Source organism: Mustela nigripes, chromosome X (genome assembly GCF_022355385.1).
Source record: "Mustela nigripes isolate SB6536 chromosome X, MUSNIG.SB6536, whole genome shotgun sequence".
NCBI classification, from domain to species: Eukaryota; Metazoa; Chordata; class Mammalia; order Carnivora; family Mustelidae; genus Mustela; species Mustela nigripes.
The window spans coordinates 99,050,647-99,063,656 of record NC_081575.1 but is presented as its reverse complement, the minus strand read 5'-3'; positions in this window follow the sequence as shown (position 1 = coordinate 99,063,656).

Genomic DNA, 13,010 nt, shown 5'->3' with positions numbered 1-13,010 from the left:
CAAGTGTGGAGGGAAGTTAGGGTTAGGGTTAGCATTGAGTTTCAAGAGAAAGGTCAAGGAAATGCCTGTGGCTGAATTCCTAAGCAGAGAAAACTGTCAAATCCATGGAAACCTAACCTCCATAGATGTACTTGCGTGTGTAGGAAACTACTTTTGTTGATCGGTGTAATGACTTTCAGCCTCATCAGCCAGTCAGGTGAGCCAAAATCATGATGATAATGGCATTGTATAATAGTGATTAGATCTCACAGTGATCAGAACAATGAGTCAATGAGAAGGATTATATCCTCTATGTAAAGTAGTCTGAACTTTTGGATGTGCTAGATTTTTGTGTTGTTTTGTATTTTTTTCATATTTTAGAAAGACATATGTCTAAGAAATGAAATATTAGAATATAGATTATATCTATGTAAGGACCGTATATATGGTCTTTATGGAATTAAAGACTGAACTACATTCCAGATGAACCACTGACAGTCTATTCTGCTATGGTAATAGTATTTGTTTTTGAGACAGCTATAGTGAGAAGGTTAGCCAACCTGTCAGGCCTGCTTTCTCCAGGCTGAGGGACTGCTCTTACAAACAAGGGTCAGTTTAGGGCTGTGTTGCTGTCCACTTGCTAGGTTGGTGATTGCTCTCCCTGTTCGTTAGTGCTATATGTTGTGTGTGGTGAGTCTGAAATTCATCCCCCAAAAAAACAAAGTTTAGGAGGAGAGGAGTGAGAACAAAGAAGTTGAAGTTATGCCGTTTTAGGAGCACAGTGATTCAATATTAGGTAATTTGATTGATTCGAATGACTGTAAATTATGCTTCTGTTAATCAAGGTGAAAATAGTTTACAGGTGAATTTGAAAATGAAGGGATGTTTTGTTGGATATATGCTCATTTCTTGTGTAGTCTATTTTACTGTTACCCAATCTAGAATCTTCTGGTGGTGAAGACAATATTTAATTTAAAAGAAAAATAGGGGCGCTTGGGTGGCTCATTTGTTAAGCATCTGCCTTCGGCTCAGGTCATGATCCCAGGTTCCTGGGATCAAGCCTTACATCAGACTCCCTGCTCAGCACGAAGCCTGCTTCTCCCTCTCTCACTCCCCCTGCTTGTGTTCCCTCTCTCACTGTGTCTATCTTTGTCAAATAAATAAAAAAATAAAATCTTTAAAAGAAAAATAAAAATCATCATCATATAGCGTGAACTCACTCTAAATCGCTATGCATCAGCAATTAAACATGGCCTTGCCTTGGGTTCTTTATAGCCGATGCACTTAAAATAGTTTCTTTGGCATATCTTGCCCAGTTTGATACCCTTTAGTCTCCTTACTGAGATGTCGAGAGGATTTCACTCTATCTTGAGGGAAAACCAAATGTCAAGTAGAAGGTTGAAATACAAGCTGATAGCAAAGAGGCCTTAAGCTCTTGCCAACATCATATTTCTGTTTCATCTAAGAAAGTGGTTCTCAACCAGGAATGATTTTGCCCCCCCCCCCCCCAACGTTTGGCAATGCCTGGGAAACGCTCTTTTGTCACAGGTGGGAGGTGCTACTGCCATCTAGTGGGTGGAAGCCTAGACGCGGCCAAACATCCCACCGCGTGGAGGAGAGCTCCCGCCCGTCCGCCGCCTTCCCCGCCCCACACTCACCAGAAGAACTTTGTGGGCCAAAATGTCAATGGTGCCGAGGTATAGAAATCCTGAGCTAGAACAAAGACATCTGATGAAATCCTGGGGTTTTTGAGGAATAGTGTTTCTTAGCATCATTAGTTTTGGGGCACTAAGGTGTATTTCAAGAGTGTCGTCATCTATGTTTATTGGCACTGCTGCTTTGAGATCAAATATATAGACTTCTCATCTGAATTCAGGGACTTATAACTTACCTTAGCAAATACTCTCGGCTTATACAATACAGAGTCTTTGGAGAGAGGTTTTTCCCCATCTGGGAAAAAATGGTATACTTTCCACAAAAAAAAAAAAAAAAAAAAAAAAAAATCCATTAGAATGAAGAGGTTATCAAAGCCTTAGGTTAAACTGTAAGACATTACTCTTTCTGTGGGTCCAAACTGTAACATATCAATGATATCATGTGGTTCAACTCTGCTATGTAATCTGTTGTCAGATGATCACGATCTGACCGAAGCTCCCATTTGGGAGAAAGTTATTAGGATGCCTTCTTCGTGTGCGTCACTTGTGTTTTGGCCTATTGTAACAACTGTGGCGGGAATCTGAATACATTTGTGGTACCTTAATAATTAGTGATGGTGTTCAGAATGCATTTTTGGAAGGACTTTTACCAAAACCCTTTAGGTCGGTTGACATAATTTATTTCAGAACTGTAGAGATAACAGTTGATAATGCTTGGAAATTTAAAAAATTTTTAACATACAGTGTTATATTAGTTTCACATGTACAGTCTAATGAGTCACCAATTCTATACACTGCTCAGTGCTCATTCACTTCTTCTACCCTTCCTCCCACTCACCTCCCCTGGAGCAACCACAATTTCTCTATATTCAAGGTTCTGGTTTTTTGTTTCTTTTATCCTTCATTTTGCTTCTTAAATTCTGCATATATGTGAAATCAGATGGTGTTCATGTTTCTCTGTCTGGGCTATTTCACTTAGCATAAGACCCTCTAACTCCATCTCTGTCATTGCACATGGCAAGATTTCATTCTTTTTGATGGCTGGGTTACATTCCATTGTCTATATATATAACATATCTTCATTATCCATTCATCTATCGATGGGCACTTGGGCAGCTTCCATATCTTGACTACTGTAAACAATGCTGTAGTAAGCATAGGGGTACATATATCTTTTTAAATTAGTGTTTTCATTTTCTTCAGGTAAATACCCAGTGGAATTACTGGGTCTTAAGGTAGTTCTATTTTTTTACTTTCTGAGGAACTTGCATACTGTTTTCCATAGCAGGCACACCAGCTTGCATCCCACAAACAGTGCACGATTGTTTTTTTTTTTCTACATCCTCAGCAACACTTGTGTTGTTGATTTTAGCCATTATGACGGGTATGAGGTGATAGTACCTCATTGTGCTTTTGATTTGCATTTCCCTGATGAAGAGTGATATTGAATGTTTCTTGTGTCTATAGACCATCTGTATATCTTCTTTGGAAAAATGTCTATTCATGCCTTCCACTCATTTTTAATTTGGATTATTTGTTTTATTGGTGTTGAATTGTGTGAGTTCCTTACATATTTTGCTTATTAACCTTTTAATTAGATATAACATTTACAAATGTCTTCTCCCATTTGGTAAGTTGTCCTTCTGTTTTGTTGATGGTTTCCTTTGCCTTGCAAAAAGTTTTTGTTTTGATGTAGTCCCAAAAGTTTAATTTTGATTTTGTTTCCCTCGCAAAAGGAGACAGATCTAGAAAAATTTTTTTATGACTAATGTCAAAGAGATTACTGGCTATGTCTCCTAGGGATTTTATGGTTCCAGATCTACATTTAGGTCTTTAATCAATTTTGAGTTTATTTTTATGTGTGGTATAATGAAGGGGTCCAGTTTCCCTCTTTTGTTGATATTGCTTAGACATTTTGAGACTATCTCTATCAGTGGTTTTGGAATAAAATAAAGTCTCAGTAAGAATTAAGAAAATAAGAGGTTTAGGATAGCTATTGAGAGATGCCTGGGTGGCTCAGTCATTAAGAGTCTGCCTTCGGCTCAGGTCATGATCCCAGGGTCCTGGGATCAACCCCCATGTCAAGTTCCCTGCTCACCAGGAAGCCTGTTTCTCCCTTTCCTGTTCCCCCAGCTTGTATTCCCTCTCTCGCACGCATGCTTTTTCTCTCTCTGTTAAATAAATAAATAAAATCTTTAAAAAAAAAAAAAAGATAGCTATTGAAAGACTGAAGGTCTGGAAATATGCAGTTGAAAGAGCAGAGAAGAGTTACTTTGACATCAGGCTGAAGCCTTGGAGTGGGTGAAGAAGCTGCCAGTCCTAGGGAATTGCAAGATACGTCTACCATGACAAAGTGTGGGATTTTGCGGAGTGATCTGGAACTAGACACCTGCCCCTCTGACGGTGATGATGTATTGAGACGAATGACATCTGTTTCATTTCTTACCTTTCAATTTTCACAGGAGTTCCTTTCAATAGTAAATTCTAGCCTTGGTCTATAGATTGAAAGAAACATATTTGCAGCCATAGCAGGGACTAGGAAGCAGTGATGGCAGGGTGAACACCACCAGTCTAACACAACGAAGTCTCCTCCTTGATGGATTGCTTCCACTCATCATTGAGGGTAGGTGAGGATGGGCAGCTTTAAGTTTACCAGATTACACAATACTGTAACTGTGTTCAGTATTCATAAAGACAGCTGAGGGTGGGCATCCACATTCTCAGGAATCACAGGTTATAACTGCCTAATCGTAAGGGGCTGTGAGGATGCACAGCTTAAAACCCCAGGAGATTTCACAGTGTTATAATTGCCTTTTCATAAGAAGTCATCAGTAATGAAAACGAACAGGGGAAGATCATTGTCTTCCTTTTGCAGTCAGACAATGAGAGGTGCCTTTTGGGAGAAGGGAGAGAAAGAGGGGCTTGAGTAACTTATTAATCAAGAAATACCCCCTCAGGAAAGTCATATTTCACTGTCTCTACCACTATTCCAATATTAAAGCCAAATGGTAGGATGAGATATGGACATTTTATTTGTTTTATCTATGACTGAACTTATTTTCTTCTTACAGTGTTATGTTCTTTTAAAGTAGAGCACAGAATTTTTAAAATGCTGGCTACACAATTATTTCATGATTAAAAATAGTTAATTCATAGTTTCCTTCTCTCTCTCTCTCTCTTTGTAGGAGGCATCTAATTTGCAAAGGATCTACCTACCATCCTTCCTTCAGAGCAAAATATGTGTTTAGTCTTCAACTTGTTTTGGTATCCTTCTAAGATATTCCTGTTTTTGCTTTGGTATATTAGTCAGGGTAGAATAGCCAGTATTTGTCAAACTCTCAGTGGTAAAGAACCAGTTTCTATTATTTTCAATCTGTCACAGACCGGTACTTTTGGAAAATACAATACAGATAAGTTACCAGAAGAGTGAAAATTTTAAAAAATAGAGCCAAGAAAAACAAAATACAAACCTGGATTTGTTTTTTATTAACTCCAACAGATAAAAAATTTCTCTTTCAAATTGCTATAAAAATTTCTAAAAACTTTCAATTTCTGTACTTAATTTCATCATAAATATCAAACAATATGCAGACTAGAACTTACTAACATGGACCACATTTTGAGTGACACTAGGCTAAGCTCTGCTTCATTAATAAATAAAACGTGAAACCTCAGTGGTGGCCTACAAGAATACAAAATTTATATTTTGCTTGTTTAGAGTCTCTTGTGATTATTCCTGGTCTGGACTGCTGGGTAGCTCTCTTTCAAATAGTGATGAAAGAATCCATTTCCCTTTCCTCTTCTGCTTTACTACATAGTCTCTAATATCCTACCAGAAGAGAATGTGGTAAGGCACACCTAATACTAAGTCACTTGGTATTGAAGTGATTGGCATCACTTTAGCTCATGGCCTCTTCCAGAACTAGCCATACAACCACACTTACTGCAAGAGAGTCTGGAAAATGTAAAGGATCACTTGAGTGTTGACTGATAAACTCTAGCAGTCTCTTACATACATACCTTGATATATTCTGTGATCTCCTTGTTCTCATTTCCACACCCATCTCAGAGTATACACAGATGTTCTGATGGGTATTTATTTATTTATTTATTTATAAACATTTATTTTTTTATTTATTTGACTGGCAGAGATCACAAGTAGGCAGAGAGGCAAGCAGAGAGAGAGAGAGGAGGAAGCAGGCTCCCTGCTGAGCAGAGAGCCCGATGTGGGGCTCAGTCCCAAGATCCTGGGATCATGACCTGAGCTGAAGGCAGAGGCTTTAACTCACTGAGCCATCCAGGTGCCCCTGATGGGTATTTAATATGTAACTTACACGATCTGGGTGAGACTCACATTGGCTTGTCTCAGGTCCTAACTGCCAAGGTATAGCTTATTGCCATTTCTTCTCTATGGCTGTAATACTCTTCCAGCCTTGGCAAATATTGGTGAAATTTTCCATGAGAACTATGCTTTAGTCTCCTTGATACTCAGGTTTCCATGTAGTCTAGAGAGTTTATCATCTCATCTGGGATTCTTTTGAGTGTACTGTATTAGAGCAGACTTAGACCTTATTCAGGGACACTCTTAGAATCAAACTCTTCAGTTTCCCTTCTGACTTTCCTCTTTCTCAACATCATATGGAATCCCAAAAATTAAGGCAGGAAAAGTAATTCTTCAGTCATTGTGATGCATTCTTCTTAAATTTATCCTTTAAAGGATGCATTTTGACTTTGGTACTGAAAAGCACTTTATTTTTAGATTTTGCAACTCTTCAGCTGCTTTTTTTCCCTCAGCCTATTGCCTCTTCTAAAAGATAGGCAACATCTATTTAGGTATGCTAATCCTGTTCAGGATATAGAAGTTATGTGAACAACCATGTGTTAAAAACTATTACAAAGTGGATACAATAAAATAACCATACTTGTACACACCTATAAGGCTATTGAACAACAGTGGATGCTGAGAAATCTTAATGAACTAAATTCTAGGGAGGGGTGAGCTCTTCACTGCTGAGCGAAGAGCCACACACTTCTGTACTTGGAAGTGGGTGTCTATGAAGAGTGTATGTGGTCAGAGGAGTAGTCCTGATAGAGATGAGAGACTTTGAAGGACAAAGGGAATACATCTAAACTTTTGGTGACACAGATGGCTGGCATGATGGATTGGAATTTGGAAGAGCCCCAAATGGAAAAATAAATCACTTGGTACTATCTTAAAAGAATTTCCATTTCATGCCATAAGCATTTTGCTGAGTAAGCAGCAGAGAATGTAGTAGAGTTTGCTGTGGAGCTCAGACCAGAGAACAGAAAGAGTTTGTATAGTGTTTTGGTGTTGAGATTTTAGGGTCCTGGTGGAGAGCAATAAAAAATCAATCAGAGGTCAATAAAAAAATTAAAGCTGCAAGCCAGAGCTCCCCCGCCCCCTGCCAGTTCAAGTCTTAATGATATCAAGGAGATTAATCTTTGAGGGTAGAACTGAAACAAAAAGAGATTTATTTTATTTTGAAGCTAGAGGTAAAATCAAATCAGAGTTGCATCCTACCCTAGCTCAACTCAATTCTTAGAATCTGAATTATAAGCCTTTGATCCTGTCTGCCTTTTAGATGAGATGAGTTCCCCTTTCTAGGAAAAAGACTACAGAAAACACATAAAAAATATTATAAATCAGTCTTCTATACTCTTTTATATATAAAATTTGGCATGCAATATAAAATTAAGCAGAGAAATGTGATCCATAATCAGGAAATAGAGAAAACAACCGTTAATGGAAGCAGCCACACAGATGACACATATTTTGTTATTAGCATATAAATACTTTAAAACAACCATAATATATTAAATACTTTCCAAGAAAAGGTGGGGGGGAAATGGGTGATGAGGTGGGAGAATACAAGAGAAAGTTAAAAATTCTAAAAATAACAAAATGAAAAAGCCTTGAACCACAAAAACAAAATATATGAGGGCACCTGGGTGGCTCAGTTGGTTAAGCGACTGCCTTCAGCTCAGGTCATGATCCTGGAATCCCAGGATCAAGTCCCACATCAGGCTCCCAGCTCCACGGGGGGTCTGCTTCTCCCTCTGACCTTCTCCCCTCTCATGCTCCCTCTCACTCTCTCTCTCAAATGGATAAATGAAATCTTTTAAAAAAAATACATGAAGTGAAAAAAATGACTAGACATAGTAGAGTAAAGGAACAGCAAATTCGAAACTTCTTGGTAGAAAATTGATCCAAAGTCATCCATCATGAGAAAATAGAACACCAGGGAGTCGGAACAATATTAAGTGTACTAACATATATGTAGTTGGGTCTTGAGAAGGAGACAAGAGAAAGGACAGACAGGGCAGGAAAAATATATTAAAAGTGAATGGCTCATGGGGCATCTGGGTGGCTGAGTCATTGGGCATCTGCCCTCGGTCCCTGGGCTCAGGTTATGATGGTCCTGGAATGGAGCCCTGCATCAGGCTCCCTGATCGGCGGGAAGCCTGCTTCTCCCTCTCCCACTCCCTCTGCTCGTGTTCCCTCTCTCACTGTGTCTGTCAAATAAATAAATAAAATCTTTTTTAAAAAGTGGCTCTAAGCTTTCCAAAGTTGAAGAGTAAATACTCATACATAGATTTCAGGAAGTTCAATAAATCCCAAACAAGATGAATGAAAATAAAACCATAATTAGACACATCATAGACAAACGGCTCAAAACAAAAGGTAAAGTGAAAAATTTCAAATCAGCTGAAGGAAAATAGACTTCATACATATAAAGATGATAATGATAAAATACTTCTTATCAGAAACTGTGGGATACTAGAAGACAATAGTTTCAGGAAGTGATTCAGTTCTAGTTTCCTTTCTTTCATCTATGGAGAATGAACATGGATTATAAGAGTTCTTGGTGCTTCCTTCCATCTTTGCAGCAGCTCTGTGTCAAGGCAAGGAACTCCTTGTCTTGAATTCCAAACTGTATGAGATAATTCCACTAGTTTTTATTCGTAGGTAAATATGTAAGAATATTATAGGATGGAAGCAGGGCATGGTTAGTTAGTTTCTTCATTTCTCTTATTTTTTTTTTTAAATGTTCAGGACAAAAACATGGAAGGCAGTTTTCCTCCACTTCTCATGTGAATACCTACCAAAACAAATGCAGTGGAAACAATGTCAGAATTACTACTCAAGGGGCACCTGGGTGGCTCAGTGGGTTAAGCCTCTGCCTTCGGCTCGGGTCATGATCCCGGGGTCCTGGGATCGAGTCCCGCATCGGGCTCTCTGCTCAGCAGGGAGCCTGCTTCCCCCCTCTCTCTGCCTGCCTCTCTGTGTACTTGTGATCTTTGTCAAATGTGAATAAATAAAATCTTAAAAAAAAAAAAGAATTACTACTCAATACCTCACCGTGAGGTGTGTGGCAAGTTATCAGGCTGGGACAAACTGTTATGTGTCATTTTTCTCAGTTTCACATTTCTTTTGCTCTAGGATTAAGCACAGCATCAGTATCTGGCAAGATGAAAGTTTCCATAAATAATAGTCTTAGCATTTTACGCTGTAACATAGAAAGTTTAGAAATCATCTGGTATAATCCATGCATTTTATGCATGAAGAAATTAAGCCACGAAGACAGTAAGTGACCTCACTGTCATGACTTGTTAATGGCACAGTCTGGTCCCCTCTCTCCATCTGCTCTGTTTTCCAGCAAACCACCCTGAATCTTTTGTCTTCAAAAACATGTTGAGAAATGTATCAGTTCTGTTTGTCTTCTTCTCTTTCACTGAGAAAACATTTCCATGGAAAGGGTCATTGAATCAGCATACTTGTGAAGGTAGATCTGTCTTCAAATTATTCTTCACTACCATGCTTCTCTCTTTCCTTGGCTCTCACTTTCCACCCTTTCCTCCCTCTTTGCTTCTTGTTCTTCCACTCTCTTCCCTATTTCTTCTCCCTCTCATCCATCTCCCTTTTCACTAACTTTCCCCATGACCATAAAAGGGCAGCATACAAAATAAATGCCACAATTATCAAATTAATCTTTTACACAATACCCTTCAGATAGATAAGTATTCCTTTAGTCATTGAACTGACCTTCATTTCAGATTAATAGTAAATAATTGTAAATTAACTTGAATTTCATGTGTGTAATTAACGTTTCGGAGTCTTAAGGAGACCGGTCTCTGTCAACAACTTCATATGGAAATGCTTCTAAATGGAGGAATAAATAAATCCATGAACAATCATTCATTCTTTGGAAGTATAATCAGAATTAATGAGTTGAAACATTGTTTTTACAGTAACACTGGCCAATAAATATCCAAAATGGCCATAAAATTTAAGTGTGGTTGGCTCTGACTGAGACCTTCAGATGTTAGCTGAAGCAGAAATGAGAAAATGAGAATGATGTTGTGCGAGTCATTGGCTTGTTTGCTCTCAGATCCTGTTGGGGTTATCTAATGCTAGGGAATGGCCCATCACAGCACTTAGTAGTTTAAACAGTGATATTTTGTTCATGGACCTGCAATTTGGGCAGCACTCAGTGGAGACAGTATGTTCCTGTTCCATGTGGTATGAGCAGGGGTGACTTGAAGGCTGAGTTTGGAATCCTCTAAAGGTCCACACTTTCATTTGTCAGCTGGAATGTCACTTGGGGCAGTGATCAGAATATCTATATGGGTCCTTTACTCATCTCTGCTTGGCTCTTGCTAATCCCCAGACAGTCTAACCTGTATTTAATTTTCAAGTCTTTAAACAAACTACAGTTTGGAATTATTTGCCTGTATTAAATTCACTCTGTTGGATTACACCTCAAAGAACTTGGGTTCCAGGGATGGAGAGAGAGAGAGAGAGAGAGAGAGAGATCGGGGGGCGGCAAGGGCTAATGAACAAGGAGGAAGCTGTATATTTCATGAATTCATGTAGTCACTTTGTTGCTACATTCTGTTCCTTAGAAGCAAGACATTAAGGCCGGCCATATTCAGGAAGAGTGCAGTTAGTTCCCACTTTTGGTACTCAAGAGTGCCAAAGAATTTAACAATATGGTTTAGAACCACTATAGTTTCCCTCCTCTAGTCATTTGCTTGTTTGTTCAGATCCAGGTCTTGCTTTTTCCCCTCTCTTACCTATATTCCTATATTCCTCTTACCTATATTTCCTATATTCCAGGGAACTTAGTTCTGCCCACTACATCCCTCAGTACCCCTTGCCTCCTGGCTTCTGGTTAGGGACAGCCAGTAGAAGGCACTGAGAAGAGATTGGGAGATAATATAAGGGAGGAAGCCAAGATAGTTAGGTCTCCTTGTCCTACTTCAGGCAAACTCCTGAGTAGTTGATGTACCTCCTTTTTGGTTCCAGTTCCCTTTGGGATTCCACATTCCCCATGCCTTAGTGGCTAAAGAACCTGTACTGTAATTCCTAAAATTCTTCTTGTTCAAACCACATCATGTTGCTGTATTCCTTCTATGATAGACTGAATTCTTACGTATTCTTTTTTTATGCTATCAGATGATAAGGGAGTTTATTATATGTCCACATAAAGGGTTTTTCTTGAACTTTCATATACAGAAGTTACTGTTAAAAACTTAGGATTTCAAAACAGTGACAACAAAGTCTTTTTGGTTTTTGGGGCAAGCGGGAGGACAATTTGGAGGAATTTGGGTGCTCAGTGGGGTGGCATTGTAGGAGCTGTGAAATTATAACTTCTTCCTCTTCTTACATTATAGATATAGTTTATTTGTAATTTTTAACTTTAAAATTGAAGTCACTAATCTTATGATTCCTGTATTGCCTTGACTTTGTTAATAATTAATTTCCTTTGCTTGGCATATCTTTAATTTGCTCCATAGTGTTTGAGAGCTTCCAATCTGTGGATCTGAGCAAATGCATTATTGAACGTTCTTCCAACAGTTCTCTTTTCATTTTGCTCCTGTGGCCTTCTCATTACTCAGTCTCTGAAACATACCAAGCTTGTTGCTTTCCTTAGTGCATTGCTGATAGCATATTCTTTTTGTATATGCCACTCTTCTTTCCCTTTGTAGGGAAGTCTTAGGTTTTATTGACGGCACTATCAGCCAGGAAGGTAGATTTGTGTCAGATGGAGAAGCATTTTAGCCCTTCTCTTAAGCTTCAGCATCTATGGTTCCCAAAGACATCTTTCTCAAGAGGAAGAAACAGAGCCACCTAGTATAACACCATCTGTGAACAAATCGGTGTTTGCATGGTGGATGCTTGTGCTTATCAAGAGATACCAGGTATATTCAGACATGCAGCAGGCTCTCGAACAAGGACAGTGCAGCTCAGTCACAGTTGCCAAGGGGCTCTCATAATCTCTCCCTTTGCTGGCCTCAGGCATAGTGGCGAGAACTCAGGGTAGTCTCAGAGTAAGCTCAGCCTGGTCTCCTAAAACACTTGTGGATTAATATGAAAGAGATGGTTGAATAAAAAATATATAGGGATATAAAGATCACTTGATCTTTTCCAATCCCCAATGTTTAGACTTAAAATGTGAGACTCTCACCTCAAAAAATCCTCACTTATGTTTCTTCAGTATTCCTTTATTAAGTAAATTAGCATATTTCTTACTTAGTCCAGCTCAGTAAAGATTGCAAGGTTTACTGGTCACGTCAAAATTTATGGTGTGCTTCCAGCAATGGAAACAGTCAACAAAACCAAAAGACAATCTATGGAATGGAAGATGATGTTTGCAAATGTCTTATCAGATAAAGGGCTAGTATCCAAGATCTATAAAGATCTTCTCAAACTCAACAACCAAAAAGCAAATAATCCAGTCCAGAAATGGGCAAGAGACATGCACAGACATTTCTCTAAAGAACACATGCAATGGCCAGCAGATACATGAAAAAATGCATGATATCACTCGACATCAGGGAAATACAAATCAAAACCACAATAAGATACCACCTCACACTGGTTGGAATGGCTAAAGTTAATAAGTCAGAAAATGGTGGATGTTAGCAAGGGTGTGGAGAAAAGGGGAACCCTGTTACACTGTTGGTAGGAATGCAAGCTGGTGCAGCCACTCTGGAAAACAGTATGGAGGTTCCTCAAAAAGTTGAAAATAGAGCTACCCTATAACCCAGCAATTGCACTACTAGGTATTTACCCAAAGGATACAAACATAGTGATCTGAAGGGGACCCCCCCCCCCCAATTTTTATAGCAGCAGTGTCCACAAGAGCCAAGCTATAGAAAGAGCCCAGATGTCCATTGACAGATTAATGGAAGAAGATGTGGTATATGTATATAATGGAAGAGTACTCAGCCATTAATAACAATGAAATCTTACCATTTGCAACAATGTGGATGGAAATAGAGGGTATTATGCCAGGCAAAATAAGTCACTCAGAATAAGACACACCATATGATTTCATTCATAATGGAATT